Source organism: Pinus tabuliformis, chromosome 5_2 (assembly GCF_031772625.1).
Source record: "Pinus tabuliformis cultivar Carrire ecotype Pingquan chromosome 5_2, CPIR1, whole genome shotgun sequence".
NCBI lineage: Eukaryota > Viridiplantae > Streptophyta > Pinopsida > Pinales > Pinaceae > Pinus > Pinus tabuliformis.
Window position 1 is genome coordinate 560,549,533 of NC_142306.1, and position 6,581 is coordinate 560,556,113.

Consider the following 6,581-nt stretch of genomic DNA (forward strand, 5'->3'; position numbering starts at 1 on the left):
CAGAATTTCCTTTTATTTGATCATGTTGACATGTCCTGAGTGAACGATGAAGTGGGACGAGGTAGCGGGAGAGAATTGTCAGGGTGTTGACTTGTCTTTACACCTGATATGGTCGTCCTTACATTTCCAGGAAAACCTTTGTCTTCATTTAATGTTATATACAGTCTTGATTCGAAGACATTTTTCACCCTATAATTCCTCTTGCGAGGAATTTTCACACACATATTTTCATGTTTATATGCTCAACATAAGTATACAACAAGAAACATTCAATGGGATTTGGTATGTTTCCATAATTGAGTTATATAGGATTAGAGACCACAAGGTTTGCATGTCCATTTATGCAACTAGGTTTATCCTTTGTTTAAAGATGAAGTAATAAAATCTTACCTGGTTTTGATATGGATCCATTTTCAGTTTATACAGAACTTGAGGTCACTGAATTTTGCATAGTGGTGATCAAAGGAGTTCTTTCATGTGCAATAATTATGGAAGGATATAATATGAGAAATTTCCTGACACAAAAATCAATGTAAAGTCTTGCTTTCAATTAGGGGAATATCATTTATCATCAAAGAAGATAATTGACTTAAGATGATGCATAAGACACAAGACCAAGAGAAAACACAGAATATCCAACTAAGTTTAATAGTAGAAAATGGGGAACCTTACTCACAAGAACCTTTGTAAATGAAGGAAAGATAGGTATAGAGAGGATTTCATAGAATACCAAAGAGAGATTTTTGAACGGGCATCTCCTTGAAGGAACCTTCCAACTCCCAAGATGTCGATGATAACAAATGAAGCTTTGAGCATATATTTCTCTTTAATACTAGAATGCTTCCTGTCACTTCTTTGTTGTATTTTTTATGTGGTTACAATGTAATCTCTCCTCTATTATTTCCAACTGAGGAGAGGTTTCCATTATTGGCTTACAGAATATTGCTAGCCACTATGACAAGAGGCTCCTATTTGTGGAAAATGTTAGCCTGTGTTTGAACCTGGGTCATGGTACCACTGCTCCAAGTTTCTGCCAGACCACAACCCAGTGGACAAACTTTGTGTCACTTATGCAAGCATATTATTCATAATTAACTAAAGACACACTCTTAACCAAGTTAAAGTCAACTCTGAGCAAGCCCTCAAACAACCTTTACACCCAACCATAGTATGATCTATGATAGGCATGGATGGGAACACAAGTAATTTAAGGAGTGGGACCACTAAACCTCTTTGCTTCTCATGATTTGAACTTCAAGCATGGATGATTGGATGGTGATATCATGTTGGCCCTTGCATCCTTTATCCTCATTTTCATATTAAGTTGGTCCATTCTAACTGCAATACCAACATGGCACATATCACTTATATAATCATGTGATGTGATCTATGCTAAGTTGCTAACTAAACACATGGAATTGATCAAATAGTTAAATTCTATATATTTGTTTTACAAAGAGTAATGGGGTCGTAACAGGAAAACCCTTTTTTATTTTCTTATTGAAACATAACTTTACCAAACCTGGTAGGAATTTTGATATATTGTATTTATTATTAATACTAAATGTAATCCACCATTACAGAATTCAAGGAAGGAAATAAGCATGCAACTAAAGAAGAAAACAAATTTTGATGGTGATATCGTAATTGTGTCGCTCATGGAAAATTATGAGCTCGTAGTTTTGAAAGACTCTTGCAATATGTGAATATGGTGTAAGTGCTTTTCCTAGTTGTGGTGATTTGTCTATTGTTGTATTGTTTCACATTACTTGTGTTTTAAAATGCATGACTATAGTTAGTGCTATAAAAATTTAAAGTTATGAATTCCCTTCTTTTTAAGTCTGTCAATTGAGATTTCCAATTGGATGTAGGTTCGGAGGTTATCTACTAAATATGTTATGAAATGTGATGATGATAATTTTGTAGGAATTGATGTTGTATTGAAGGAAGTTAATAGATTATCTCACAGAAAACCTTTGTACATTAGCAACTTGAATTACTTTCGCAAGCCCCTCAGAATAGGAAAATGGGTTGTCACATATAAGGTATTGAATGGTTTTGAAATTATCCTATGTTTGGTAATCAGTTAATTTTTTATGACTTAGATGTTTCTCAAGTAATTACAAATAATAAAAAAAATGTTTGGACAATTGTAGATGTCTATTTTTGCTTCAGATAATTTATATATTAGTGTTTTAGGGTTAGCTTATTGTTTTAGCACGTTTAGAGTCGGAAAAATTGTATAGAAGCTATTTAACTAAAGTCTTTGGTTTCCCTATTTTTGCATGGCTTATAAGCATTATTTTGATCACACATTGTTCTCTCAACATGGTATTATGAAGTTAAAAATTTGCACTTATTGATCATTGGATGATATTTTATGTTTTTTAATCAGAATTTCCTTTTTATTTGATCATGTTGACATGTCCTGAGTGAATGTTGAAGTAGGATGAGGTAGCGAGAGAGAATTTTCAGGGTGTTGGTTTGTCTTTACACCTGATATGGTCATCCTTACATTTCCAAGACAACCTTTGTCTTCATTTCATGTTATATATGGTCTTGATCTGAAGGCATTTTTCACCCTGTAATTCCTCTTGCCAGGAATTTTCACACACATATTTGCATGTTTATATGCTCAACATAAGTATACAACAAGAAAAGTTCAGTGGGATTTGGTATGTTTCCATCATTGAGTTATATAGGATGTGAGACCACAAGGTTTGCATGTCCGTTTATGCAACTGGGTTTATCCTTTGTTTAGAGATGTAGTAATAAAATCTTACCTGGTTTTGATATGGATCCATTTTCGATTTATACAGAATTTGAGGTCACTAGATTTTGCATATTGGCAATCAAAGGAGTTCTTTCATGTGCAATAATTGTTTAAGGATACACTATGAGAAATTTCATGACACAAAAATCAATGTGAAATCTTGCTTTCAGTTTTAGTAAATTGATGTAATTTTAAAATGGCAATCCATTTGTTTCGAGCAACCAATGCATATTGACTAGAGGGTTATTGTAGTAGGCAATATCAATTTCCCAATTTATTTTGTATAGAAAACAATGTGTCCACTAAACACATTGAACTTACATCAACATTAACACTGTTAAAAAAATTCATAAATAAATGTACTTATTAGGTGCTCATTGACCAATATTGATAGAGCTCACCATCGTCGATGTGTGTAAATCCTACAGTAAACACAAAATAAGAAAGCAAAGGCATGACAAGGAGGAGAAAAGCAAATGCAGAGAGACAATACATGGCTGACGTAGATACCAGTGAAACAAAAACAGGAAACATAAACATATCATATATCATCTATATGTTTTGAGATTTATGTCATGTGAAATTATGTTGGGATTAATTTCCACATCCTTTGAATCAACATCAGTTCCCATTATATGGGAAATATGATGGTGGGATGGTATGTCGTGATGATGGCTCCCTCTCAGTATAGTTGAATGTTGTAAAGTCTTGGTTAGACTCCTTAATGGTAGACATTGGAGTTTTTCTCACTACAATTTTAGCGCAAAACTTACTATTAGAAAGAACACTTAATGATGTAGGTGTGTAGGTGTCTAGATTATTTTCTTTGACAAAGGGTTTAAGATGGTTTAAGAGGCAATCTTAGCTACCATCTAAGTGTTGGGAATGAGTTGCATCATCCAACACAAACAATTTTTAATAACTTCATAGTTATAATCATGGATACATTACTGGAGTTGAATTATTTATTTGCACTATAATAAAAGAATGTATCTTACTCACTGTAAATTTCAATACAGCCTCCATTTGACCAACTCTAATTTTAACTGGTCCTCCCTAATTATCTATATCCAAAATTTCTACCTAGATTCCAGGAAGAAAGAGTTTACATAGTGGATATTGTTTTTCCTCTAAAAATCCCCTAGCCATGATATCATGTTTGCCTCTGTGGATTCCCTCACCCAGATCTAAATGAGCGTGAGAGGAACAAACATATATGTATTTATATATACATACGAATAGGAAATAGATTGGTTCTAAATGTTCTCTAGTGATTTCTAGCATACTAAATTTTGCACCGTCATGTAGGCTCAATATAGTATCATTCAAGGCCAATATACATCAACCTTAAAAAAAAGTACCCACATGTTTCCCATGTAAAGTATTAATGTATTAACATAAGGCTTAGGCATCACTGGTGAAGCTACCAACAACATGGAGATGACAACTTGGATGAATAGATGATTAATGAGCTACCTCCTAGCTTTCATGATGAGGATTCATCTATAGTTTTTAGGGATCTTTGCCTTCTATAACAAAAATGGAATGGAGGCATGAAATATGCAATTGAAACTGCAAACTTAGTTGTGATTAATGTCAAGCAAGGAAACCTAATGGAAACACCACTGCTAAGATAGAAATAACATAGGTTATTGGAGAAACATTTTTTTGAGATGACACAAATTAAAACAACAAAAGGAGAGGATATAAAATTTCATGAATCAAGACTCTTAGTATAAAGTTTTCAAACATAATGTGAATGAATTTTTCCTTTACTTTCACAATTGTGAGGAACCAATTGTGCCACTTATCATTGACTTCTTAAATGATATTCTCACGAACAAGGATTATGATGCCAATATCATCATGGTCAAATAACAATTAGAATGGGGAATTTCACAATTGTGAGGAACCAATTGTGCCACTTATCATTGACTTCTTAAATGATATTCTCACAAACAAGGATTATGATGCCAATATCATCATGGTCAAACAACAATTAGAATGGGGAATTTCATAAGTGGCGAGAAAGATTCAAGATTTAGATGACATCATCACATGGTAAGAGCAATACAATTTTATCCCAACCAATGTACACTCCTTTCTACAAAGTGAAATATATTGGTTTTCCACCAACATTTATTAAACCAAATTTATGAAATGCATTTGAAGACATTGAGTCACTATGGAAAGAGAATGATGGGCACCTAGTTGAGGCTATGGAAATGATTGAGTTAGATAAAATAAAATGAGAGAACAAATAATACCATTCTTTTATAGTTTGGACATTTTACACTAGTGAAATAAGGATAAGAAGCAACAAGTAACTAAATTAACAACATCATATAACAAATGATGAGGGAGTTTATTAATGTTCCCCTTACTACTAAAGTCTTTCTATTAAGCTTTCCTCATAAAATTAGACCAATTTCTAATGAACAAAAACTATTATCCATTGCATTGTGAATTAAGGTGATATGAGATTACGTTGTTATGAAATGTTTGCTTTGAATCATTTATTTATAAAGATTCCATAATCTTAATGAAGATCATTTTCATAAATCCTTTGGAGTGAAGTGTTGTGCATTACCTTCACTTTGAACATGTCCTGGTTGGAATCTCCCTAAACATAACATATGATAAAAAATAAACACCAGTAAAGAAACAAAATTGCAAAAAAAATTGACTTCTTTCTTCTATGCTATTGTTTCTTATGCCATTGCCTTACGACATTTCCTTTGCAACATGTGGTGCAAATGCTAGTTTATATTATTTGCAAATTAAGATTAGTTTTAATTTTAAAGCAAAAATTTAGTCAAATTTTCTTTATTATATATCTTTTAATACTTTAAAAAGAAAAAGGAATATTTCTCTCAATTATTTGATTTTATCCTTTTTAAATGTGTAATAAATTTTGAATTAAAATAAATTTAGATTAATTTATATACTTATTTATTATATATATATATATATATATATAAAATAAAAAATAAAAAATTATTAAAAATAAATATTATAAAAATATAGTAAATTTATACATATTATAATTATATATTAAATTGTCATTATATAAAATTTTTAACAATCTAATTTTAAGATATTGAATTTAAATTAAATTAAATTAAAACTATGTGTTAGTTTTACAAAATTGTAGGTTTGCTAAATTTACAAGGTTCTTAATTTGTATATAGTATTACAAAAATATCCAAAAACAATACCATATTTTTTTTCTTTTTTGTTTCTAGTGAATATGGAATTTGTTGGGGTAATCTCTATGTGAGGGTCAAGATCAAACCCAATGGTTTCCACTATAACACCAAGAGTATATCCAAGAGTCCATAAAAGCCATATCTACCAAGAATTTATGACTTAACAAAAGCCAAGACTCCACAAGGGTGGATGAAGGAGAAGAAAATGTAGAGAGAGAAATACTACACACTGATTGTTAATGCAAGAATAATTTTCACATAATTCTTACTCCAAATGTTCCCTACACTAGGTTATGCATTAACATTGAGATCCAATGCATGTTCAATGCCTATGCCAACGTCAACATTCCTATTGTAAGTTGTAATGCAATGGAGAGAGTTCTCAAGTAGAAAAGGCATTAATAAGTGTGGCTTCAAATCTTGTGAAATAGTATAAATTATGTAAATTATCATGGTTATTTCACAGGCCCAATTTGTTTCAACAAATCTGCTAAAATGATTGAAATTTGTATTGTTATTTTTTCCTTAGATTCCATATTCTTTAGTTAGTTGATTTTATGTTGAATAAATTAAATTAGTTGAAATGTGAGAAATAAAAA